Source organism: Mytilus galloprovincialis, chromosome 4, assembly GCF_965363235.1.
Source record: "Mytilus galloprovincialis chromosome 4, xbMytGall1.hap1.1, whole genome shotgun sequence".
NCBI lineage: Eukaryota > Metazoa > Mollusca > Bivalvia > Mytilida > Mytilidae > Mytilus > Mytilus galloprovincialis.
In genome coordinates, this window is record NC_134841.1 from 32,755,935 (window position 1) to 32,770,135 (window position 14,201).

Genomic DNA, 14,201 nt, shown 5'->3' on the forward strand with positions numbered 1-14,201 from the left:
TTCATTATTTTCTATTAAAATTGTCAATTGGACAAATGCTCATTGTTACAAGCGCTCACGGTCCATTGCATCATTTCGAAAGATAAAGACTTCTTTAATTAAAGATTGCTCATTGTTGAAGGTTGTACGGGTACCTTTAGATGCTGATACCAACGTCGTTTTTACAGTTGAGTTGTCTCATAGGCAATTAATCATTCCACAACTCCTTAATACTAAATAATTCAAGAAATCTTATGTGGAATCAAATCGGCCACAGGGGAAAAAAAAACAGTAAACGAGGTCTGGCAAGACGATACAAACCGCCGGCATTTTTAATATTGAGAAGTAGGTGTTCTTCTGGTAGCAGAAGTAACAAAAGTTCCTCTAAGGAAAATTAGAGTGAACGAGGAGCACGACCCCACACTGACGCTAGGCCATAACTCTAATAACGCTTCCTCGGTACTCGGAGGATAAAATTCAAAACTGGTAACAGTGATGAACCGGCCGCTATGGTAAACAAGAGAAACACAACTTCCCCGTGGTACCACAGTAGAATATTTTAACATATGGTCTAACGTAGAATTATAGGGTCATGACCCCCCCCCCCCCCCCCACACACACACACACACCCGTCATCTTGCCAGATCCCGCCACTGCACCAGTACTGCGACAACTGTTTTATTAAAGATAATACTAACAAACAATGAAAAATATCAAAATTCATAAAAAAGAAATTAGTCTTGGAAACGCATATATCTATATGCTATTACAGTTGAATTCTAGAAATTAAAGTTTTCTGAGAACTCCTTTCTTAGTTAGTAAACGTCCACCATCAAGATATCAGCATTTTATAAGATGTGTAAAAACTATAGCACTGTCTGTTTCAAATCAGCATCAAGTACTTATATAAGAATGTTTCATCCTCAATTTAAAAGCACTCGGAAAAACGTTTCATCGCAATAACAGTTCACGATATAACTGGACACAACCACTGCAATATTGTGTTATTATAAAGAGTCGAAAAGTTCATCCTCTACGATATTTGCTATACTCCATTAAGTCAAATAATCAATTGTCTCCGGCTGGATCGGTTCTCGGCCTTCCTAATCTCACTAAAAAGGGGGGACTCGAAAATAAATGCGGAATTTCAGCTTTTATTAAAACTGTATTATCAGTAAACCGATAAACATTATTATATTTTCAAAAGAGTTTAATCAAGACGTTGCGATTGGCTTAATACCAGTAGAACAGTAAATATTCTGTATTATAAAACTGAATTTATCTGTTTATGACAAAACTCATGATAATGGACTCCAATGAACTAATAATTTTCGTTTTCTACATTATGCGGTATGTTTTCTTCAAGTTCTTTCTCATTGCTGAAATAGATATAGGAAGATGTGGTATGAGTGCCAATGAGACAACTCTCCATCCAAGTAACAATTATAAAAGTAAACCATTATAAGTTAAAGAACGGCCTTCAACACGGATCCACCAAACAGCAAGCTATAAAGGGCCCCAAAAATTACTAGTGTCAGATCATTCAAACGGGAAAACCAACGCGTACGGTTTAATCTATATAAAAACGAGAAACGAGAAATACTTATGAAACACATAACCAGACGACAACTACTGAACATCAGATTCCTGATTTGGGACGGGTGCAAACAATTGCAGCAGAATTAAACGTTTTGATGGTACCAAACCTTCTACCTTTTCTGAAACAATAATATAACATCAGAACATAGAAAGACACACTATAAAATATCAAATGGAAGACTTCACTCAATCAAAAAACGTAGTAACACAAAGTAACACGCAATGAACGAATAAATGTGAAAGACTTACAGTGACCTGTAGTTGCTTATATAGTATACGAGTATATATGTCACTTAGTCTCGGCTAGATAGTGGTCTCCTTCGAAATCATGCCCCTTTAGTGTAATTGACTGAGCTACAACTAATGTGAAATAATAAGGGGTGTCATGCATATTATATTTATTGCCTAATACTGTAAAAAATATCTTTGATTTAACTGCACATCCAATAATTGGTCGCATACTATGAATGGTCCGCTTTGGAGTCTTTAAAAGAATCGTATATAGTAAAACAAAAGTAGAAAACTTTTAGAAATGAAAATAATGCTGACTTTCGGTATTTCAAACAACTCATGCAGCTAACTGAATTTAATTTTAAATGTACAAATTTATTAAAATTGATTATATCTGATTGAAGATGGAAGCCTTCAAGGATAAAGTACCGGTATATCAATAGGATATAAGAATTGATGTGGTATTAGTGGCAATGAGACAAGTCTCCATCCAAGTCACAATTTATAAAAGTAAACCATTATAGGTCAAAGTACGGCCTTCAACACGGAGTCTTGGCCGACACCGAACAGCAAGCTATATAGAGGGCTCGTAAAATGGCAAGTGTAAAACCATTCAAACAGGAAAACCAACGGTCGTATCTGTATAAAAAATAAAAAACGAGAACCACATCAACAGACGACAACCACTGAACATTAGGTTCATATCTTTAGGACCGGTGCAAACAAATACAGCGGGTTTAAACGTTTTAATAGGCCCCAACCTTCAGCTTCTTGTAACATATAACAACATAGAAAGACACACTATAAAATATCAATTAAAATGGCTAAACGCAGTCAAAAGACATATAAACAAGAACAGGTAAACAAACACTGAACGAATAAATTTGATCTATGACGCCACACAAATCATAACAAAATTAACAAAACCAAGGGGTTAAATGTAAAACAATATCAGAAAGATAACCATAACCTTGGACAAAATGCCGCTAAATAAAAAAACGTATACAGACCTGCCTCATACAACTATAAATCGGCAATAATGCTCAGTTGAGAATCAAAATTACAACAAGACCCGTGACTTATTTTTTTTTATTTTGAACTTGCCCTATTTATGTACAAGATTCTAGGAACACGTGTACGATATTTCAGAGATCGTGTTTTCCTTTCTGACTGTGTTTTAAGCTAAATGTTATTGATGCTTCAACCAAGGATTTGTATCTTGAAATCCTTGCTTCAACTAACGAATTCAGTCTCAATGCATTGTTCCTTTGCTAAAAAAATACTTTTCGTCCAATATTCAATGACAGTCCAACTGTCCTTCCCTCCTTGCAGTTCAAACCTTTTTGTATAAACTTATATATATAATCAACATAATATGTCTGCAGTCATGCAGTACCATAATATTAGCAGCGAATCAGAAATCACGGATGCTTTAAGTTTTAACTGACTACACATGCGCGTAGCTACGTTTACGTCAAAACGCCCGGGCGTACACTTGAATTTGAAAATAAAACAAATAATCGACATAGAATAAGAAAAACTGATCAAAAGCACATCAGCATTGTGTTTCTTTTTTTAATGGATTGTAATTTTGAATAAAAAGGGACTAAATTTACTCAAATAGATCATTTAATATATTTGTTCGAATCTTTTGTAAAAGTCTCAATCCACTATGAATTCTACCTTTTTTTCTTATATTTAAAGCAATTCACTGTCTGCTCAGATTCGATATGCTGTTTGCATTTTTGTCGAGCCTGTGATGTATGTCCCAAAAGCGAGACAAAGCGGCGTCAATATTTAGGTTCCGAATGTGGATGAATTCTTTTAAATGACTCTCCGTGAAATTTTACGAAAGTTGTACAGAAACTGTTTATGATCAAAATGGACACATGATCAGACCAATAAAATAAAGCAATTATATCTTTAATTTTCCCGCATTTTAAGGATAAAATGTATTTCTTTCTGCAATTAATAAGTGGTCGCAGTTTGGGCTTATATTTTGTTATTTCTCAATTACATTAACTACTTGTCGAACCATCATCGAAATTTATGAAAATGTCGAAAAAGCTTTTTCTATGACTAATGTCTAAAGCTAAAATTTTGAAAGCATTTGTTTTCGTTCTTTTTTCGGTTCTTTTCTGATAGACAGATAGCCGGACTCTTCTAACTCTTTTAACAAAAAAAAAATAAACCATTAATAATCAAAAGTATGTTGTTATCAATGATTTTTTACTGACATGAATCATTATGGCATCTCATTCTCGATAGCTTTCGGGGGCTTCGTCCCTTACGAACCCATTACCAACAGGTGCTTTGACATTGAGCGGTTGGCACCCCTCGGTTTCCCTCGCCAAGGATCAGGCTTACACGTAAAAATGACCCAGCTACGTCACTGATGTTCTTTGACAATCGATTTACGTGTGTCTTTGTGTCTTCCTTTTCTTTTAGAAATAGGCATTTGATCAGTTGAATAGCACAATTAAATTTTTCGTTGTTATTCGTTGTTATGTATGTTGTTTCGCCGTCAATTAAGAGTATCTAAGTATTTTGAGTTTCTTCTTATCATTAATGCCAGGAGGATCTACACTACATACTACTAAATATAAGTTTATGAGGTTGTCAGTGAGTGTGTTGTCAATACCCAACGAGGTTTACCAATGGCGGATCCAGAGCTTACTATTAGAAGGTTTGGTGGTGGTGGTGGTGGTGGTGGTGGTGGGGGGGCTCCAGTAATGCTTCAGTGATTTTCTATATAATCAACCAAATCCACCAGGACCCCAGGATCCGCCTATGATTTATTGCAAACAAGAACGAGTGTGTTGTCAATACCAACGGGGTTTACCAATGGCGGATCCAGAACTCACTATTAGGAGGTTTGGTGGTGGTGGTTGGGGGGGGGGGGGGGCTCCAGTAATGCTTCAGTGATTTCCTATATAATCAACCAAATACACCCGGGCCCCCGGATCCGCCTATGATTCACTGCAAACAAGAACGCTTCTTTTATATCACATATTCCATCTTTCCATTTCATGAGAGAGATACCATGCAAGGGAATATGACTTTATATATACATGTACATAAAATAAAGCTGTACTTAAAAATGAGTAGTGTGAACAAGCTGAAAGGCACAACTGCAATTGAGCTTGAATTGGACACATTAAGTCAGCTTCTGCATGGTTTCATCTTCGGTAGTGTTAAAGATTACCAATATTTAGTTTTCTATATTAAGCTCTATGAACAATTATCTTTATTTTATTGGACCATTTGGTTTTGTCTGCGCGTCTTTTGGTTTATTAATTGACAGTTAAAAAATGGTTGAATCTGATCATCGACTTACAGAAACCAGTCCAGGGCCGTAACTACATTGAGGCAAATGAGGCCAATGCCTCATGTTAGAAATTAAAAAAAAAAAAAAAAAAAAAAACTGAAACAAAAGATTGTCTTTATATCAAATTGTTTTCACGGAAAGTGTCTAGATAGAAGCAAATTCTCTTCACTCTCTGGTGTCGCCATGCATGTTTTTCGTGATTCATGTTTCTATTTTACTTTTAGTTTTCAGAGTTGATGGTCTATTGTTTGTACTTCTGTGTCCCGGGTTTGTCTTTTGTTCATTTATTGCTTTATAACTATAGTCTGAGTGTTGATTTTCATTTGTAAACGTGTGGTTTTGCAATGTTGCATGCCCACCGATGTCCAGATATTGTGCGAGAAAATATTTTATGAATATACGATGCTTCAAGAAAAAAATGGTCGTTTCTGCATGGAGAATTGAACTTAATATCAAATAATACAAAACTGGCTTTTTTTGGGGTAGATAAAACTAGATAGCTTTGGTTAAAATTAAAGTAAGGTCACCAATTTCCCGGTATCAAATAATTTGAAGAAAAAAAAAACAATAATGTATTGCCATATATGACCTTTTTTTATTGTGCTTGCATTCAGTCATGTTCAGACCCTTTAACATAAAATAAAGGAATATGGAGTAAATGTGCACGAAACTTAATCGCTAGCAAAGTCAATGCATAGAAAAAATACTAATGATCAATGGTCAAAGTTACAGGAGGGTCTTCAACAATAAAAGAAAAATTAGTACCGTAAAACAGGGTCAAGATGGCCTTAGTGTCGACTTCAGAACTAGTACTTAAAGTATAAAACTGCACTGTCACTATATTTAAATCTAGTTCAAAAAAATCACCAAAGTCTAAGCACAATACAAGACCAGAACAGAACAGACAGACAGATCCGGTATTACTGATTATGAGAATTACGATTTTTGCTTTATCCTACATATCGGTTTTTAAATGTTGTCCATTAAACCTTAAAGTCTTAAATTACAATGAATCTAGGTTTTTGCTTTGAGACCAGAATATTGTCGAAAAAAAAGCTGAAAATTAATTGCGTTTCAATGTCAGAAAGAGTCCGGGAAACGCTCAGAATGCACGATTTTGAGTTATTTTTCTCAGAGCTTCTGGGGGCCTTCAACGGCCCCCAGACCCCTCGCTCCGCTCGGCGAATATATATTTGCCTCCCTATTAGAAGAGGCTAGTTACGGCCCTGCAGTCGAGTGTTTTCTTTCCCGGGTTTGATATATCATGAACAACACGACGAGTGCCACATGTGGAACAGGATCTGCTTACACCTGAGATCACCCCCAGTTTTTGGTGGAGTTCGTGTTGTTTAGTCTTTAGTCTATTTTGTGTCTTGTGAACAATGCTTTTTTGTTTTTCTGTTTGTCTTTTTCTTTTTTAGCCATGGCGTTGTCAGTTTATTATCGATCTATGAGTTTGAATGCCCCTCTTGTATCTTTCGCCCCCCTTTCTTAATTGCCCAAATCAGTCGGGTTTATTATTTTTCTTGTTGCAAAAAAATGTCCCATAATTGAAATATACTCGTTTTTCCTAAGTAATGGAAACGAATATATTCTTTTCGTCGAGATGAACGATCACTTTTGAGCTGGAAAAGAATGAGCGAAATCAAGTTATTAGATTAAGATTTCTGTTATACTAAAACAAAATCTTTAACTCAAAGTTGCAGTTCTTTACCTAATGCAAATTATTATATTTGTTCTAAAATATATCCCATCGAAATACATAAAAAAACCACCTTGACTATGTATATACTTGAATATTACATATTGTTTGATTTTTCTTGTTTCTCAACACAAAATATATAATATCACACTAGATATTATCACAATCCATCACATTTGTATGATATGGCAAATTCATTCAGCAACACTGCAATAGTCAGTATTTTAATGACTAGATAACCTTTCTACACTAGGTTTTATGCTATATCAAGCACTTTAGAAGTCTATTACTTTAACTTGCTGATACTTGAGACTGAATTGCTGCTTAAAAAATATGCTCTGTACACAGTCATTCAATAAAAAAAATCGGTAAGGGTTCTATTGAACTCTTCTCTTCGTCTTGTTTGCAATTGCTGCTGTCAGTATAAAAGTGTTATGTTGCATGGTTGACAAAATTTAAAACTAAGTCTATTTTTAACCAAATAAAGGCAACAGGAGCTGTTTAGGGAAACCAAAACAAATCTTCAAATGCTATTTCTTGATTTTGTAAACAGTTTATCAATTAAAAGTAAAATCACAAAAACACTGAAACTCCAAGAAAAATTCAAAACGGAAAGTGACAAAACCAAAAGCTCAAACTCATTAAAGAATGGATAACAATGTTATATTCATGACTTGGTACATGCTTTTTTTATGTAGAAAATGGTGGGTTTAACCTGGTTTTATATCTAGCTAAACCTCTCACTTATATGACAGTCTTAAAGAATTCCATTATATTGACAACGATGTGTGATCAAAACAAACAGACATAATAGGTAAAAATGTCAGGGGGTACAGCGGAAATTAAACATCTTTTTTTAAAAGATGCTATTTCTCGATAAGCTTCTGTTCAAAACCAACAAAAAATCAACCCTTTTCTTCATATGCTGTTTTTAAGAAGATAATTTTTTTTTTAAATTCTTAGTTCATTTATTCCTAAAATATGGAAAAACGAAAAAGGCTATTTCAAATGTAATACATGTAACTGCAAATAAGTCAACATTGCCAAATTTGACTTTTAATCATTGTAGGATTTATAGCCCTAGACTGACGATTTTGTCCGTTTTTTGTGGATACTAGAGGAAGTAGAGAGAAACTGCAAGGGAAACAAGAGACTTCATAAGAGACTGAATCGCTCACCAGGTAAACATATGCTCTTTTGAAATTATGTTTTGTTCCTTTATTGCAATAAGTTTAAAGGCAATAAATCCTATTACCAGTGGGCACATAGGCCATGTTTACTTGCTTGCAGATCTTATTTTGCTATTCTCCTAACTTTTAAAGTTTTTCTTTACCCCAAATTTTTTTGTGTAAAAAATGCAAAAAAATAAGATAATAATCATATTTCTGAGGAAATAAATTCTATTAGTTAAGCTGCCTTTGCTTGTCTTCCGGGTGTTTTTTTTTCATTACGGTACATATAGTTATTGCCTTAATGTCTGTATATTATACCTCTAATCTGGAACTGTTTCTCACCATCTATTATAGTTTGTTTTACAACTATGTTTCAATATTAGCAACAGTGGCCATGTTTTAGATGGATCAAATCCATGGATACAATGCTTGGAGTAAGACTAAATACCATAAGGAATATTTAAGGAAATGTTGATAACATTTGGCCCAGTAGTTACAAAAGATTTAGGTTTAAAAAGTTTTCAACAACATATGCAAAATGATGGCAAAAGCTCATAGTCCTATGGCCTTATAATGCACTTAAATGATGATTTTTACCCATTTAAAAGTTTATTAAATATCTTTAAAACTGTAATATATAGAGGGAAACTTTGAACAGCAAAAATGGTCTTCAAATAACCAGATATCAATGTTATTGTTAAACATTTTTTTCACAGCAAGTTGTTTCCCTGTACATCACATGACAAGTTTAACCTTTTTAACCACACTTGGCTCAAAGGGCTAAGTAATCTTTTCTCATCACTTGGCATCTGTCATCATCCCTTAACTTTTACAAAAATTATGTCTGAAACTGCATGGCCAAATCAAACTGAACTATAGGCAACAACCATCATTGGGGTTTCTAATTAAAAAGTGTGTCGAATGACCTGACCTGCCAACCAAAATGGCTGACATGGCTAAAAATAGAACATGGGTAATATGCAAGTTTTGCCCATTACATTACAAAAGGGTAATTGGCCTAAAATGAAGAATTTTACTATTTTTTTCATTTAAGGATTACATCATAAAAGTTTATTTGATAAAGATAAACATAAATAGCAAAACTGGTCAGCACGACAAGACCTAAAATAGGTTAAGGTGGTCCATATTATAATGGCACCTTCTTATTGCCTAATACCTTAAAAACTACAAAACTTATGTACTGTAGAAACCTAAAACTGTCAAAAAGATATACAAATATAAGTAAGAGTGGCTGAAATTATCAGACTACTCCTTATTGGAGTTATTTACTTTCAATGAGAATATTACCAAACTTTTTTGTTGTTTATGCCTAATATCTTTAAAACTATAGCAGACAGGAGCACAAAAAGGCCAAAATGATCAGCAAGTCAAAAAGCATAATCTTCCAATTATCTCCTTATTGGAGTTCTGGCTCTTTAATGACTGTTTTACCAATTTTAAGTGTTTTGACAACTAATTTTTTACATTTCTTCCTATTATCTTGAAAACTATAAAACATGGATAGACAGACAATTTATATTGCAAAAATGATCAGCAAGACAAAATCTACACATTCTGCACTTGACCTAAATTTTGCTGAAATGCATATAGATAGAAGTGATTGTTCTTTTAAAATGATATCCATTTACCCATCTTTATGTTTAAGGCTAAAACTACAAAAGATGGAGAGGAACCGTAAAAAGAAAACTTATCATAAATACAAGATTAAGGTGGTACCCAACACTTTAACTAAAATTAATTTGGCTCGTTTAATTTTCTTAAAATTTTGAAAAAGTATTTATTTTGACCCTTTTACAAAAATATAAAAATTAAAAAACATTTGAACCAACCGTTTTATCGGAAAAATTACACTAATTATATAGCAGTTTGACAAACACTTATTTTGATCATTGAGAAGATTAATATTCCCTTAACAACACAACGTAATTAAAACGTTTAACTGATTTTACAGAGTTATCTCCCTGTAGTGTTAGGTACCACCTTAAAAAAATTAATTTGGTCATGAATTCTATTCTCTTTCACAATGTTAGGGATTTCTATTGTTGAAAGTGTACATATACCAAGTTGAGGGACACAAGCTTTTTAGAGCCTTTAGTTTCATTTTTGCTTTTTTAACTATTTTGGAAACTAAAATAGATGAAGCAGAAAGTTTGTATAAAGATGCTATTCAACCCAAACACAAATATCTTATTTTATCAGTTTCAAGCAAATATTACAGATAAACAAGTATAAGGTCATTGGGGCCACTAGTTTTCCTTAAAATGTAGATTTTGTGAAAATTTGGATCTCCGAACAAAAAAGCTCTGAAAATCGCCTTAAATATTCAATTTTTCAATAAAAAAAAATTAGAGAACAATTGTCAATGAGCACTTATATCAAAATATTTTCTTATCAAATATTCGGCTTTGAACATTCATGCTGAAGGTAGATTCAGAAAAGCACTGAAATTGATAGTGTTGTTTTCTTTTTTACAGCACATGGTAAATACCTCTGCTACTGGTGGACTATCAATCAATGAGGTTATCATCAGCTTAGTAGTAGGTACTTAGCTACTTACCTGATTTGAGACAAACCTTTCTAAACTTGTCAGTTTTAAATTTAGAAATTATTAAGAAATTAAGATTTATGTCCCTCAGTCAAAGTTGACCTTCATTGAATTTGGGTATTATTTCCAAGTCCTTTTTGGTCATATATAGCTCTTCAACTGTTCAGTTCTTAAACATGGCCACTTTTCCCCTAAAGACTTTTTGGTAACTGCAATTACAGTGTAGTTACTTAAACAGCAAAGAAGTAGGTTCAATGGCCTTGATGGCCCCCTTTTTTAGCCTCAATTTCAAATAGGCTATTTGCCAATTCCTGTAATTGACCCTATAACTAGAGATCCCTTTTTTAGTTGTCTCCCTTATGAGGGACATTAATTTTTATTTACAATGGAGAGCTAGCAGAAAGAGCAAATTTACCTGTGTGTGATGTGAGTAATCTTTAAGGTTTTCAAATCTTTTGATTACATTAATTTGTTGTTTAGCTAAATACTTTTGACATCAGAAATTATTTTTAATGAATAATTAGTTAAACCTCCGATACATCACTTTCAATTCATCATGCTTTGCATTGGCAAAAGCCAATTTTGTCCGGTATGGAACCAGTCTACGATTGACAAAGAGAAGTAGTTTGTTTAAAAAGTGTGTAATAACAGAATCAAATCAGTAATTGGCAAATGGACTATTGGGATTTATTATCACCAATTGGGACCAATATCACAATGAATAATAGCTAATACAGTGACTAGATAGGAAATAAGTCTTTTTGTTGCAAATTTACAATCCTGCGTTTTTGTCATGAAGTCACCAATAGTACTATGCATTTTGGTTTTTCATGAATAAACAATGATAATGGGTAAATTCCCATTGATTATTTGGACAGGAAACATAGAGCGCATACGTCGATAAAAAAGATCTTGACAATAATGTTTGTAATGACATTTTACATGTCTAGCTCGAATGTTAAGGTTGTTGATGGCTGCGCCCTATGTTTCCTGACCTTAAGTTTGGCTGAAATCCTGCCGATTTTGTCAAATTTTGCCAAAAATCCCTTATTTTGACCTAACTGGGATGTAAAAATCAACGCTTTAGAATAAAACTATGACAGAAATTGTTCTATAAAACTTTCTCACATGTATTTAAGTCAACTTAAAACATTTTTTATCTTGCAGCATTGAACTTTATAATTGGGGCCAAATATGGCCCTTATCAAACTTACTCCTTTGTCTCACTTTTACTTTTTGTAGTTGTAAATGAATAAACAGAATAGAGCTATCATGTGTAAGTACAACAACCCAACAATCTATCACATTAATCTTTAAACTTAACATATGAAAACAAAGTTTCTAAATAATATTTATTTACTAAAACATTTATCCCATACATGAAAAGAAAGACAGATATAAGAATTCATACACAATAATCTACCACAACCACAAATGTCATATGATGATGTCAAGCAGCATGATACATACATACACACAGAACTGATATTTTATATCAAAAATATTTATTCCTAATGAAATCTCTTTTTTCATGCATTATCTTATCTTTATTCGAAATCAAGATATTTTGTTTTAATACAAAGACTGCTTCTAATGTCATTCAATATAATAGTGTGAAATAGAGCCCTAATCATTCATTTATTATTTATCTTAATTATTGTATTCATTGTGGAAAGTTGCACAATGTCTAACTGTTACATATGCACATTCTGTTGTGGACTAAAACATCATTTAGATTACTCATAAATACAAAATACCTTTTATAAAAAACCTTAATGTATATAAGATGAAAATATAAAACAAATTCATAAGCATATGTTATTCTTTCTATTGTTGTTGTTGAAAAAGCATGATATAAGACTGTTTTGCCAACATACAGAAATTGTAGCCTATCTAAAAATAATTTCCAGTTACCTGAAAATGAAATTGAAATCCTTGAAGAGAATGTACAAGGGAAATGGTGAATTTGTCAAAGAGACAACAACCCTACCAAAGAGCATATAACAGCTTTAACGGTTTCATTTGAAAAACATGTTAATGAGACAAAATGCAGCAAAATGATAAAGGAATGTATGTGTCTAACATATTTGTATTATGCTTCCTGATCACCTTGTTGTATAAGCATTTGACTTTTATTATCAACTTAAAGTAAGAATAACGAAAAGGACAAACAAAAAACATCAACAAACCTTACATTACTGAATAATTTAACAGAAAACAAATTTTTCAGGTATTGAAGTTCTTAAAAATACTGATCTTCAATCAAACAAATACATAAAGGTCTGTATTGAGCTACTCCAGTCATATACATTTATATTTTTATCTAAGGCCGGGATTTTTTAATTTATTGGTTTACGGATCCGCCGACCCGATTTTGCTGATTTCCAGAATAAAAATAAAATTCACTTTTCACGCTTTTTTAATCCCGCCGACCTTAACAAATGCATTATCCCTGAAAAATAATTAAAATATTTTTTTTCCTGAAATGAAATGCATTAATCACTAACAAAATTGACAATACTTTCTGGTGTGAAAAAAAACCCTTCCAGTTTACGTTTCTAAATATAGACAAATCAATTATAACTGACCTTGAAATGTCGTTTGCGCAAATAATTTTGCGGAACGAAACTTGTGTTTAAAACCAATTACACAATAAGTTCGTTTACCTTATTTGTCATCAGTCCGTAAGATGCATCATCTCATAGAAATAGACTTGTCCAAATGTCTACAGGGTGAAGGCATCAAATTAAAGAACTGAATATTAACAAATCATTAGGAATTTTCTTGTTTTTATAGGTAATAAAAAAAATGTCGTTCATTTGGATAAAAAAACGGGAATGCAAGAAAGCAGATTAACCCGATATCGTTTTTCCAGTGGACGATTCTATTAGGTTTTTGACACGTGTGTTGAAACTTATTTTCGTACGACGTTTATGCATTTTTCTTTATCAGTTTTCGTGCTTGAAGATCATTATTTACCATGTTTTCTGGAATTGATTAAGAGCTACGCGAATCTATTTTTCTTGTTTCTGAAATGATGATTTAATTTCGTCTTTGTCCGTGCATCCCCTTTTTTTTACTGTAAATTACTAGACAATGTCATGCGTAGTTTATAACAGCTGAGCAATAATATTTCATCGAACTAAAATTTTAGAAATGATGATAAAATAGCATAACAAACATATTGCTAGAAAGGTGAAATATATATTGATTTTGCATATTTTTTTGTCTTCAAAGATGATTTTTTTTCTTTTTTTTTTTCCCAACCGACCGACCCGACTTTTTCATGGGGAAAATCCGTAAACCAACAAATTAAAAAACCGTGGCCTAAAATACCATTGTAAGCTGTCAATAACAAATAATCATATTCAAAATACAACACATTCATCCTATCAAAAATTAGGAGAATGCCACTTTTATACAAAAAAATCCATTCACTCTCATCTAAATTTATTTGACATTACTGCAACAATCATAACACTAATGATATATGAATGACAAATTTATAATAAAGATGCTAATTTGGTTAGGAGTTGTGAGATAAATGCTTTGGCTAGAGAGACCAGAGCACCAACATATATATTACTATGCCAAAAATTAATTCAAGAAATATTTTCTCTCCAA